Source organism: Lissotriton vulgaris, chromosome 4_1 (genome assembly GCF_964263255.1).
Source record: "Lissotriton vulgaris chromosome 4_1, aLisVul1.2, whole genome shotgun sequence".
Classification (NCBI taxonomy): domain Eukaryota; kingdom Metazoa; phylum Chordata; class Amphibia; order Caudata; family Salamandridae; genus Lissotriton; species Lissotriton vulgaris.
In genome coordinates this window covers 1,368,781,913-1,368,794,648 of record NC_141691.1, presented here as the reverse complement: position 1 = coordinate 1,368,794,648, position 12,736 = coordinate 1,368,781,913, and positions in this window count along the sequence as shown.

The window sequence follows — 12,736 nt, the reverse complement described above, 5'->3', positions numbered from 1 at the left end:
CTTTCTTCTTTCTGTACCACTCTTGCCTCTTTATGTACCTCTGTTGCTTTTTTGTGCACTTCTCTTGCCTCTTTCTGCACCCTTTGTGCCTCTTTTAGCACCTTTGTTGCTTCTTTGTGCACTCCTCTTCCTTCTTTCTGCACCCCTCGTGCCTCCTTCAGCACTTCTGTTGCTTCTTTCTGCACTTCTCTTGGTTTTTTCTGCACTGCTCTTGGCTCTTTCTGCATCCCTCCGGCCTCTCTGAGAACCGCTTTTGCTTCTTTCTGTCCATCTCCTGCCTCTTTCTGCATCCTTCGTGCCTCTTTCAGCACCTATGTTGCTTCTTTTTGTACTTTTCTTCCTTCTTTCTGCACCCCACTTGCCTCTTTCTGCACCTCTGTTGCTTCTTTCTGCACTTCTATTGCCTCTTTCTGCACCTCACTAGCTCTTTCAACACCTCTGTTGCTTTGTTCTGCAGATCTCTTGCCTCTTTCTGCACCCCTATGTTCTCTTTCTGCACCCAATCTTGCCTCTTTCTGCACCCTGTACCCTGTTCCTGCACCTTTCCTGCCTGTTTCTGTATATCTCTTGCCTCTTTCTGTACCTCTGTTGTATCTTTCTGCACTTTTCTAGCTCTTTCTGCACCCTTCGCGCCTCTTTTAGCACCTCTGGTGTTTCTTTCTACACTGTTCTTGCTTCTTTCTGCACCTCACTTGCCTCTTTCTGCACTTATCTTGCTTCTTTCTGCACCTCTGTTGCTTCTTTCAGAAATTCTCTTGCCTCTTTTGGCACTACTCTTCGTTCTTTCTACACCCCTCCTGCCTCTTTCTGCACTAGTCTTGCCTCTTCGTACACCCCTCCTACCTTTTAATGTACCCCTCTTGCCTCTGTTTGCACCTCTGTTGGTTCTTTCTGCACCTCACTTGCCTCTTATAGCACTTGTGTTGCTTTACTCTGCAGATCTCTTGCCTTTTTCTGCGCCTCACTTGCCTCTTTCAGCACCTCTGTTGCTGCTCTTTTCTGCAGATTTCTTGCCTCTTTCTGCACCCATATTTTCTCTTTTGGCACCTCCCTTGCATCTTTCTGCACCCCTGTACCCTATCCCTGCACCTTTCCTGCCTGTTTCTTCACATCTTTTGCCTCTTTCTGTACCTCTGATGCCTCTTTGTGCACTTCTCTAGCTCTTTCTGCACCCATTTGCGCCTGTTCCAGCACATCTGTTGGTTCTTTCTGCACTGCTCTGGCTTCTTTCTGCACCTCACTTGCATCTTTCTGTACTTATCTTGCTTGTTTCTACACCTCTATTACATCTTTCTGCACCTCACTTGCTTTTTACTGCAGATTTCTTGCCTCTTTCTGCACCCCTCTATTCTCTTTCTGTACCTCTCTTGCCACTTTCTGCACCTTTGCTGCCTCTTTCTCTACCTCTGTTGCCTCTTTGTGCACTTCTCTAGCTCTTTCTGCACCCTTTGCGCCTGTTTCAGCACATCTGTTGGTTCTTTCTGCACTGCTCAGGCTTCTTTCTGCACCTCACTCGCATCTTTTTGTACTTATCTTGCTTGTTTCTACACCTCTATTACATCTTTCTGCACCTCAATTGCCTCTTTCAGCACCTCTGTTGCTTTTTTCTGCAGATCTCTTGCCTCTTTCTGCACCTCACTTGCCTCTCTTCAGCACCTCTATTAATTTTTTCTTCAGATCTTTTGCCTCTTTCTGCACTCCTCTGTTCTTTTGCTGCACCTCTCTTGCCCCTTTCTGCACCCATGTTCCCTCTCTACACCTTCCCTGTCCATTTCTGCACCTCTCTTGCCTCTTTCTGTATCTCTGTTGCTCCTTTCTGCACCCCTCCTGCCTCTTTCTGCACCCCTCTTCCCCATTTATGCAACTCTCTTGCCTCTTTCTACACCTCTTTCATCTTTCTGTACCACTCTTGCCTCTTTATGTACCTCTGTTGCTTTTTTGTGTACTTCTCGTGCCTCTTTCTGCACACGTTGTGCCTCTTTTAGCACCTCTGTTGCTTCTTTGTGCACTCCTCTCCCTTCTTTCTGCACCCCTTGTGCCTCTTTGAGCACCGATTTTGCTTCTTTCTGCCCATCTCTTGCCTCTTTTTGCATCCTTCGTGCCTCTTTATCACCTCTGTTACTTCTTTCTGCACTTTGCTTCCTTCTTTCTGCATCCCACTTGCCTTTTTCTGCACCTCTGTTGCTTCTTTCTGCACTTCTATTGCCTCTTTCTGCACCTCACTTGCCTCTTTCAACACCTCTGTTGCTTTATTCTGCAGATCTCTTGCCTCTTTCTGCACCCCTATTTTCTCTTTCTGCACACTATCTTGCCTCTTTCTGCACCCTGTACCCTGTTCCTGCACCTTTCTTGCCTGTTTCTGCACTGTTCTTGCTTCTTTCCGCACCTCACTTGCCTCTTTCTGCACTTGTCTTGCTTGTTTCTACACCTCTGTTGCTTCTTTCAGAAATTCTCATGCTTCTTTTGGCACTACTGTTCCTTCTTTCTACACCCTCTCCTGCCTCTTTCTGCACTAGTCTTGCCTCTTTGTACACCCTTCCTACCTTTTACTGTATCCCTCTTACCTCTGCTTGCACCTCTGTTAGTTATTTCTGCACCTCACTTGCCTCTTATAGCACTTCTGTTGCTTTACTATGCAGATCTCTTGCCTCTTTCTGCGCCTCACTTGCCTCATCCATCACCTCTTTTGCTCTTTTCTGCAGATCTCTTTTTGCACCCATATTTTCTCTTTCTGCACATCTCTTGCATCTTTCTGCACCCCTGTACCCTGTTATTGCACCTTTCCTTCATATTTCTTCACATGTCTTGCCTCTTTCTGAAACTCTGTTGCTTGTTTCTACACCTCTGTTGCTTCTTTCTGCACCCCTCCTGCATCTTCTGTACCTATCTTGCCTCTTTGTGCACCTCTCCTACCTCTTTCTGCACACCTCTTCCCTCTTTGTAAACACCTGTTGCCATTTTCTGCACCTCATTTGCTTCTTTCTGTACCCTTCTTCCCTTTTTCTGCACTTATCTTGTCTTTTTCTGTACCCCTCATACATCTTTCTGCATCCTCTTTGCCTCTTTCTGCACCTCTGTTACTTTTTTCTGCACTTCTTTTCCTTATTTCTGCACCTCTCTTGCTTTTTTCCGTACCTCACTTGCCTCTTTCAGCACCTCTCTTGCTTTTTTCTGCAGATCTCATGCATTTCTGCACGTCACTTGCATCTTTCAGCACCTCTGTTGTTTTTTCTGGAGATCTCTTGCCTCTTTCTGCACCCCTCTTTTCTCTTTCTGTACGTCTCTTGCCTCTTTCTGTACCCCTGTTTCCTCTTTCTGCATCTTTACTTCCTGTTTCTACACTTCTCTTGCCTCTTTCTGTACCTCTGTTGCCTCTTTCTGTTCTTTTCTTCCCTCTTTCTGCACATCTTTTGCCTCTTTCTGCACATCACTTGCCTCTTTCAGCACCTTTGTTGATTTTTTGCATAGCTTTTGCCTCTTTCTGTACCTCACTTGCCTCTTTCAGCACCTCTGTTGCTTTACTCTGCAGATCTCTTGCCTCTTTCAGCACCTCTGTTGCTTTACTCTGCACATCTCTTGCCTCCTTCTGTACGTCTGTTGCCTCTTTCTGCACTTCTCTAGCTCTTTCTGTACTCTTCGCGCCTCTTTTAGCACCTCTGTTGCTTCTTTCTGCACTGCTCTTGCTTCTTTCTGCACCTCACTTGCCTCTTTCTGCACTTCTCTTGCTTGTTTCTACACCTATGTTGCTTCTTTCAGAAATTATCTTACCTCTTTCGGCACTACTCTTCCTTCTTTCTACACCCCCTCCTGCCTCTTTCTGCTCTAGTCTAGCCTCTTTGTATACCCCTCTTACCTTTTACTATACCCCTCTTGTCTCTGTTTGTACCTCTGTTGGTTCTTTCTGTATCTCACTTGCCCCTTATAGCACTTCTGTTGCTTTATTCTGCAGATCTCTTGCCTCTTTCTGTGCCTCACTTTCCTCTTTCAGCACTGTTGCTCTTTTCTGCAGTTCTCCTGCCTCTTCCTGCACCCCTATTTCCTCTTTCTGCACCTCTCTTGCCTCTTTTTGTACCTCTGTTTCATCTTTATGCACTTCTCTAGCTCTTTCTGCACCATTTGCGCCTCTTTCAGCACATCTGTTGGTTCTTTATGCACAACTCTTGCTTCGTTCTGCATTTCACTTGCATCTTTCTGCACTTATCTTGCTTACTTCTGCAGATCTCTTCCTCTTTCTGCACCTCGAGAAATTTGCCTCTTTGCACCTCTGTTGCTTTTTTTCTGAAGATTTCTTGCCTCTTTCTGCACCCCTCTATTCTCTTTCTGTTCCTCTCTTGCCTCTTTCTGCACCTTTCCTGCCTCCTTCTCTACCTCTGTTGCCTCTTTCTGCACTTCTCTTGCCTCTTTCTGTACCTCTCCTGCCTCTTTCTGTACCTCACTTCGCTTTTTCAGCACCTCTGTTGCTTTTTTCTGCAGTTCTCTTGCCTCTTTCTGCACCTCACTTGCCTGTTTCAGCACCTCTATTGCTGTTTTCTGCAGATATCTTGCCTCTTTCTGCACCTCTCTGTTCTCTTTCTGCACCTCTCTTACCTCTCTCTGCACCCATGTTCCCTCTTTCTGCAACTTTCCTGCCCATTTCTGCACCCCTCTTTCCCAGTTGTGCAACTTCCTTACCTCTTTCTACTCCTCTTTCTTCTTTCTGTACACTCTTGCCTCTTTATATACCTCTGTTGCTTTTTTGTGCACTTCTCTTGCCTCTTTCTGCACCCTTTGTGCCTCTTTTAGCACCTCTGTTGCTTCTTTATGCACTCCTCTTCCTTCTTTCTGCACCCCCCGTGCCTCCTTCAGCACTTCTGTTGCTTCTTTCTGTACTTCTCTTGGTTCCTTCTGCACTGCTCTTGGGTCTTTCTGCATCCCCTCTGCCTCTTTGAGCACCTCTTTTGCTTCTTTCTGTCCATCTCTTGCCTCTTTCTGTATCCTTCATACCTCTTTCAGCACCTGTGTTGCTTCTTTCTGCACTTTTTTCCTTCTTTCTGCACCCCGCTTGCCTCTTTCTGCACCTCTGTTGCTTCTTTCTGCACTCCTATTGCCTCTTTCTGCACCCTGTTCCTGCACCTTTCTGCCTGTTTCTGTACTTCGCTTGCCTCTTTCTGTACCTCTGTTGCCTCTTTCTGCACTTCTCTAGCTCTTTCTGCACCATTCATGCCTCTTTTAGCACCTCTGTTGGTTCTTTCTGCACCTCACTTGCCTATTCTGCAGAACTCTTGCCTCTTTCTGCACCCATATTTTCTCTTTTTGCACCTCTCTTGCATCTTTCTGCACCCCTGTACCCTATCCCTGCACCTTTCCTGCCTGTTTCTTCACATCTTTTGCCTCTTTCTGTACCTCTATTGCCTATTTGTGTACTTCTCTAGCTCTTCTGCACCCTTTGCGCCTTTTTCAGCGCATCTGTTGGTTCTTTCTGCACTGCTCTTGCTTCTTTCTGCACCTCACTTGCATCTTTCTGCACTTATCTTGCTTGTTTCTACACCTCTATTACTTCTTTCTGCACCTCACTTGCCTCTTTCAGCACCTCTCTTGCTTTTTTCTGCAGACCTCTTCCTCTTTCTGCACCTTAATTGCCTCTTTCAGCACCTCTCTTGCTTTTTCTGCAGATTTCTTGCCTCTCTCTGCACCCCTCTTTTCTCTTTCTGTACCTCTCTTGCCTCTTTCTGCTACCCTGTTCCCTCTTTCGCACCTTTCCTGCCTCTTTATGTACCTCTGTTGCCTCTTTCTGCACCCCTCTGTTCTGTTTCTGCACCTCTCTTGCCTCTTTCTGCACCCATGTTCCCTCTTTCTACACCTTCCCTGCCCATTTATGCACCTCTCTTGCCTCTTTCTGTATCTCTGTTGCTTCTTTCTGTACCCCCTGCCTCTTTATGCACCCCTCTTCTCCATTTATGCAACTCTCTTGCCTCTTTCTACACCTCTTTCTTCTTTCTGTACCATTCTTACCTCTTTATGTACCTCTGTTGCTTTTTTGTGCACTTCTCTTGCCTCTTTCTGCACCCTTTGTGCCTCTTTTTAGCACCTCTGTTGCTTCTTTGGGCACTCCTCTTCCTTCTTTCTGCACCCCTCGTGCCTCTTTGAGCACCACTTTTGCTTTTTTCTGTCCATCTCTTACCTCTTTCGGCATCCTTCGTGCCTCTGTTGCTTCTTTCTGCACTTCTATTGCCTCTTTCTGCACCTCACTTGGTTCTTTCAACACGTCTGTTGCTTTATTCTGCAGATCTCTTGCTCTTTCTGCAACCTTTTTTCTCTTTCTGCACCCTATCATGCCTTTTTTTGCACCCTGTACCCTGTTCCTGCACATTTCCTGCCTGTTTCTGTACATCTCTTGCCTCTTTCTGTACCTCTGTTGGTTCTTTCTGCACTACTCTTGCTTCTTTCTGCACCTCACTTGCATCTTTCTGCACTTATCTTGCTTGTTTCTACACCTCTGTTGTTTCTTTCAGAAACTCTCTTGCCTCTTTTGGCACCTCGGTTGCTTTTATTCTGCAGATTCATGCCTCTTTCTTCACCTCTCTGTTCTCTTTATGCACCTCTCTTGCCTCTTTCTGCACCCATGTTCCCTCTTTCTGCACCTTTCCTGCCCATTTCTGCACCTCTCTTGCCTCTTTCTGTACGTCTGTTGCTTCTTTCTGCACCCCTCCTGCGTCTTTCTGCACCCCTCTTTCCCAGTTGTGGAACTTCCTTGCCTCTTTCTACTCCTCTTTCTTCTTTCTGTACACTCTTGCCTCTTTATGTACCTCTGTTGCTTTTTTGTGCACGTCTCTGGCCTCTTTCTGCACCCTTTGTGCCTCTTTTGGCACCTCTGTTGCTTCTTTGTGCACTCCTATTCCTTCTTTCTGTACCCCTCGTGCCTCCTTCAGCACTTCTGTTGCTTCTTTCTGTACTTCTCTTGGTTCCTTCTGCACTGCTCTTGGCTCTTTCTGCATCCCTCCTGCCTCTTTGAGCACCGCTTTTGCTTCTTTCTGTCCATCTCTTGCCTCTTTCTGCATCCTTCATGCCTCTTTCAGCACCTCTGTTGCTTCTTTCTGTACTTTTCTACCTTCTTTCTGCACCCCACTTTCCTCTTTCTGCACCTCTGTTGCTTCTTTCTGCACTCCTATTGCCTCTTTCTGCACCTCACTTGCTCTTTCAACACCTCTGTTGCTTTATTCTGCAGATCTCTTGCCTCTTTCTGTACCCCTACGTTCTCTTTCTGCACCCTATTTTGCCTCTTTCTGCACCCTGTACCCTGTTCCTGCACCTTTCTGCCTGTTTCTGTACTTCTCTTGCCTCTTTCTGTACCTCTGTTGCCTCTTTCTGCACTTCTTTAGCTCATTCTGCACCATTCGTGCCTCTTTTAGCACCTCTGTTGGTTCTTTCCGCACTGTTCTTGCTTCTTTCTGCACCTCACTTGCCTTTTCTGCAGATCTCTTGCCTCTTTCTGCACCCATATTTTCTCTTTTTGCACCTCTCTTGCATCTTTCTGCACCCCTGAACTCTATCCCTGCACCTTTCCTACCTGTTTCTTTACATCTTTTCCCTCTTTCTGTACCTCTATTGCCTCTTTGTGCACTTCTCTAGCTTTTTCTGCACCCTTTGCGCCTTTTTCAGCACATCTGTTGGTTCTTTCTGCACTGCTCTTGCTTCTTTCTGCACCTCACTCGCATCTTTTGCACTTATCTTGCTTGTTTCTACTCCTCTATTACTTCTTTCTGCACCTCACTTGCCTCTTTCAGCACCTCTCTTGCTTTTTTCTGCAGATCTCTTCCTCTTTCTGCACCTCATTTGCCTCTTTCAGCACCTCTACTGCTTTTTTCTGCAGATTTCTTGCCTCTTTCTGCTACCCTGTTCCCACTTTCTACACCTTCCCTGCCCATTTCTGCACCTCTCTTGCCTCTTTCTGTATCTCTGTTGCTTCTTTCTGCACCCCTCCTGCCTCTTTCTGCACCCCTCTTCCACTTTTATGCAACTCTCTTGCCTATTTCTACACCTCTTTCTTCTTTCTGTACCACTCTTGCCTCTTTATGTACCTCTGTTGCTTGTTTGTGCACTTCTCTTGCCTCTTTCTGCACACTTTGTGCCTCTTTTAGCACCTCTGTTGCTTCTTTGTGCACTCCTCTTCCTTCTTTCTGCACCCCTCGTGCCTCTTTGAGCACCGCTTTTGCTTCTTTCTGTCCATCTCTTACCTCTTTTGGTATCCTTCGTGCCTCTGTTGCTTCTTTCTGCACTTCTATTGCCTCTTTCTGCACCTCCCTTGGTTTTTTCAACACCTCTGTTGCTTTATTATGCAGATCTCTTACTCTTTCTGCAACCCTATTTTCTCTTTCTGCACCCTATCATGCCTCTTTCTGTACCCTGTACCCTGTTCCTGCACCTTTCCTGCCTGTTTCTGTACATCTCTTGCATCTTTCTGTACCTCTGTTGGTTCTTTCTGCACTGCTCTTGCTTCTTTCTGCACCTCACTTGCATGTTTCTGCACTTATCTTGCTTGTTTCCACACCTCTGTTGTTTCTTTCAGGAACTCTCTTGCCTCTTTTGGCACTTCTCGTCTTTCTTTCTGCACCCCTCCTGCCTCTATCTGCATTACTCTTGCCTCTTTGAACACCCCTCCTTCCTTTCCCTGCACCTCTCTTGTCTCTTTTTGCACCTCTGTTGGTTTTTCCTGCGCTGCTCTTGCTTTTTTATGCAACTCACTTGCCTCTTTTTGCACTTCTCTTGCTTCTTTCTACACCTCTGTGGCTTCTTTCTGCACCCCTCCTGCTTCTTTCTGTACCTCTCTTGCCTCTTTGTGTACCTCTCCTACCTCTTTCTGCACCCCTCTTCCCTCTTTCTACACATCTGTTGGCTCTTTCTGCACCTCGTTTGCTTCTTTCTGTACCCTTCTTCCCTCTTTCTGCACTTACCTTGCCTTTTTCTGTACCCCTCTTTTGTCTTTCTGCATCCTCTTTGCCTCATTATCTACCCCTGATCCCTCTTTCTGCATCTTTCTTGCGTGTTTCTACACTTCTCCTGCCTCTTTCAGCACCTCTGTTGCTTTACTCTGCAGATTTCTTGCCTCTTTCAGCACCTCTGTTGTTTACTCTGCACATCTCTCGCCTCTTTCTGTACCTCTGTTGCCTCTTTCTGTACTTCTCTAGCTTTTTATGTACCCTTCACGTCTCTTTTAGCACCTCTTTTGGTTCTTTCTGTACTGCTCTTGCTTCTTTCTGCACCTCACTTGCCTCTTTCTGCACTTCTCTTGCTTGTTTCTACACCTCTTTTGCTTCTTTCAGAAATTCTCTTGCCTCTGTGGCACTACTCTTCCTTCTTTCTACACCCCCTCCTGCCTCTTTCTGCACTAATCTTTTACTGTACCCCTCTTGCCTCTGTTTGCACCTCTGTTGGTTCTTTATGCACCTCATTTGCCTCTTATAGCACTTCTGTTACTTTACTCTGCAGATCTCTTGCCTCTTTCTGTGCCTCACTTTCTTCTTTCTGTACCACTCTTGCCTCTTTACGTACCTCTGTTGCTTTTTTGTGCACTTCTCTTGCCCCTTTCTGCACCCTTTGAGCCTCTTTTAGCACCTCTGTTGCTTCTTTGTGTACTCCTCTTACTTCTTTCTGCACCCCTTGTGCCTCCTTCAGCACTTCAGTTGCTTCTTTCTGAACTTCTCTTGGTTCTTTCTGCAGTGCTCTTGGCTCTTTCAGCATCCCTCCTGCCTCTTTGAGCACCGCTTTTGCTTCTTTCTGTCCATCTCTTGCCTCTTTCGGCATCCTTCATGCCTCTGTTGCTTCTTTCTGGACTGCTATTGCCTCTTTCTGCACCTCACTTACCTCTTTCAACACCTCTGTTGCTTTATTCTGCAGATCTCTTGCTCTTTCTGCACCCTTATTTTCTCTTTCTGCACCCTATCATGCCTCTTTCTGCACCCTGTACCCTGTTCCTGCACCGTTCCTGCCTGTTTCTGTACATCTCTTGCCTCTTTCTGTACCTCTGTTGGTTCTTTCTGCACTGCTCTTGCTTCTTTCTGCGCCTCACTTGCATCTTTCTGCACTTATCTTGCTTGTTTCTACACCTCTGTTGTTTCTTTCAGAAACTCTCTTGCCTCTTTTGGCACTTCTCGTCTTTCTTTCTGCACCCCTCCTGCCTCTATCTGCATTACCCTTGCCTCTTTGAACACCCCTCCTTCCTTTCCCTGCACCTCTCTTGTCTCTTTTTGCACCTCTTTGGTTTTTCCTGCGCTGCTCTTGCTTCTAATGCAACTCACTTGCCTCTTTTTAGACTTCTCTTGCTTCTTTCTACACCTCTGTAGCTTCTTTCTGCACCCCTCCTGCTTCTTTCTGTACCTCTCTTGCCTCTTTGTGCACCTCTCATACCTCTTTCTGCACCCCTCTTCCCTCTTTCTACACATCTGTTGGCTCTTTTTGTACCTTATTTGCTTCTTTCTGTACCCTTCTTCCCTCTTTCTGCACTTACCTTGCCTTTTTCTGTACCCCTCTTACGTCTTTCTACATCCTCTTTGCCTCATTATCTACCCCTGATCCCTCTTTCTGCATCTTTCTTGCCTGTTTCTACACTTCTCCTGCCTCTTTCTGTACCTCTGTTGCCCCTTTCTGCTCTTTTCTTCCCTCTTTCTGTACATCTCTTGCCTCTTTCTGCACATCACTTGCCTCTTTCAGCACCTTTGTTGCTTTTTATTGCAGATCTCTTGCCTCTTTCTGTACCTCACTTGCCTCTTCCAGCACCTCTGCTGCTTTACTCTGCAGATTTCTTGCCTCTTTCAGCACCTCTGTTGTTTACTCTGCACATCTCTCGCTTCTTTCTGTACTTCTGTTGCCTCTTTCTGCACTTCTCTAGCTTTTTATGTACCCTTCACGTCTCTTTTAACACCTCTTTTGGTTCTTTCTGCATTCCTCTTGCTTCTTTCTGCACCTCACGTGCCTCTTTCTGCACTTCTCTTGCTTGTTTCTACACCTCTGTTGCTTCTTTCAGAAATTCTCTTGCCTCTTTGGCACTACTCTTCCTTCTTTCTTCACCCCTGCCTCTTTCTGCACTAGTCTTTAACTGTACCCCTCTTGCCTCTGTTTGCACCTCTGTTGGTTCTTTATGTACCTCATTTGCCTCTTATAGCACTTCTGTTACTTTACTCTGCAGATCTCTTGCCTCTTTCTGTACCTCACTTTCTTCTTTCTGTACCACTCTTGCCTCTTTACGTACCTCTGTTGCTTTTTTGTGCACTTCTCTTGCCTCTTTCTGCACCCTTTGAGCCTCTTTTTGCACCTCTCTTGCTTCTTTGTGCACTCCTCTTACTTCTTTCTGCACCCCTTGTGCCTCCTTCAGCACTTCGGTTGCTTCTTTCTGAACTTCTCTTGGTTCTTTCTCCACTGCTCTTGGCTCTTTCAGCATCCCTCCTGCCTCTTTGAGCACCGCTTTCGCTTATTTCTGTCCATCTCTTGCCTCTTTCGGCATCCTTCATGCCTCTGTTGCTTCTTTCTGGACTTCTATTGCCTCTTTCTGCACCACACTTACCTCTTTCAACACATCTGTTGCTTTATTCTGCAGATCTCTTGCTCTTTCTGCACCCTTATTTTCTCTTTCTGCACCCTATCATGCCTCTTTCTGCACCCTGTACCCTGTTCCTGCACCTTTCCTGCCTGTTTCTGTACATCTCTTGCCTCTTTCTGTACCTCTGTTGGTTCTTTCTGCACTGCTCTTGCTTCTTTCTGCACCTAACTTGCATCTTTCGACACTTATCTTGCTTGTTTCTACACCTCTGTTGTTTCTTTCAGAAACTCTCTTGACTCTTTTGGCACTTCTCGTCTTTCTCTCTGCACCCCTCCTGCCTCTATCTGCATTACTCTTACCTCTTTGAACACCCCTCCTACCTTTTACTGTACCCCTCTTGCCTCTTTTTGCACCTCTGTTGGCTTTTCCTGCACTGCTCTTGCTTCTTTATGCAACTCACTTGCCTCGTTTTGCACTTCTCTTGCTTCTTTCTACACCTCTGTGGCTTCTTTCTGCACCCAACTGCTTCTTTCTGTACCTCTATTGCATCTTTGTGCACCTCTCCTACCTCTTTCTGTACCCCTCTTCCCTCTTTCTACACATCTGTTGGCTTTTTCTGCACCTCATTTGGTTCTTTCTGTACCCTTCTTCCCTCTTTCTGCACTTATCTTGCCTTTTTCTGTACCCCTCTTATGTCTTTCTGCATCCTCTTTGCCTCTTTCTGTACCTCTGTTGCCTCTTTCTGCACCTCTTTGGCTTTTTTTCTGCAGATCACATGCCTTCCTGCACCTCACTTGCATCTTTCAGCAATTCTGTTGTTTTTTCTGGAGATCTCTTGCCTCTTTCTGTACCTTTCCTGCCTCTTTCTGTACCCCTGTTCCCTCTTTCTGCATCTTTCCTGCCTGTTTCTTCACTTCTCTTGCCTCTTTCTGTACCTCTGTTGCCTCTTTCTGCTCTTTTCTTCCCTCTTTCTGTACATCTCTTGCCTCTTTCTGCACATCACTTGCCTCTTTCAGCACCTTGGTTGCTTTTTATTGCAGATCTCTCGCCTCTTTCTGTACCTCTGTTGCCTCTTTCTACACTTCTCTAGCTTTTTCTGTACCCGTCACGCCTCTTTTAGCACCTCTGTTGGATCTTTCTGCACTGCTCTTGCTTCTTTCTGCACCTCACTTGCCTCTTTCTGCACTTTTCTTGCTTGTTTCTACACCTCTTTTGCTTCTTTCA